The following is an 862-nucleotide window of genomic DNA, read 5'->3' as shown; positions in this document are numbered from 1 at the left end:
CAAGTGACTGAATCATGACTGCAACAAACCAAAATGGGACACATGAAAATAAAATAAACACCCCTATTAGTAAAACTCATTAAAAAAACAAAACAAACGTAATACACAGAGATATGTTCCTATATTTGACTTCATTGCAAGGTTAGAATATGCCTTAGATTTCAGGAACTATGACACAACATAGCTTTTTTATTAAACACGATAAACGAAATACACATTTATAATTGCATTCATCAGTGCAAATAAATAATTTATAAAGCAAGGCACACCAATAAAGTTTGGGGTAAAATGTACAAATTAACAAAGATGGGTCTTTTTATTCATCTCAAGTCTCTTCATCTTAATTGCAGGCCTGTTTAGATATTGGAAATGATGGACAATAGTTACACATAAAACAGAGGTTTTGTCTTCATACACTTACATTTAAGAATTTACCTAGAATCATTGTATTCAAAATACAATGTAGCATAAATAATTTTTTTTAAAAGGATCCAATTAGGCCTACTGCTTCCACAAATTCACTTGAAGGATATGTAGGCTTACCATTAACTATTTTAAAGTGGGTTTAAAACACAATTATTTGTAAGTGTTTTACTGAATCGTTTTTAAACCGGACCTTTGAAATGAACTGCTCAAAAGAACCGATTTTCTGAAGTGAGTCGGACCTGCCATTACTATTGTTGAGGTATAATGCAGATCCTTTTATCTTTTTTTCATTTAATTTACAGCCATGAATTTCAAATCTGGTTCAAGTCACATATTTTAATGAACTGTATTAAATAAAGAACGCACCAAACAACCAACGTTAAACCGAGTCAATAAAACGCTCTTCTCCAAGTGGAGCTTTCGGGCTTCCGTAGCC

Source organism: Onychostoma macrolepis, chromosome 15 (genome assembly GCF_012432095.1).
Source record: "Onychostoma macrolepis isolate SWU-2019 chromosome 15, ASM1243209v1, whole genome shotgun sequence".
In the NCBI taxonomy this organism is placed as follows: Eukaryota; Metazoa; Chordata; class Actinopteri; order Cypriniformes; family Cyprinidae; genus Onychostoma; species Onychostoma macrolepis.
Note: the sequence above shows the minus strand (reverse complement) of the source record.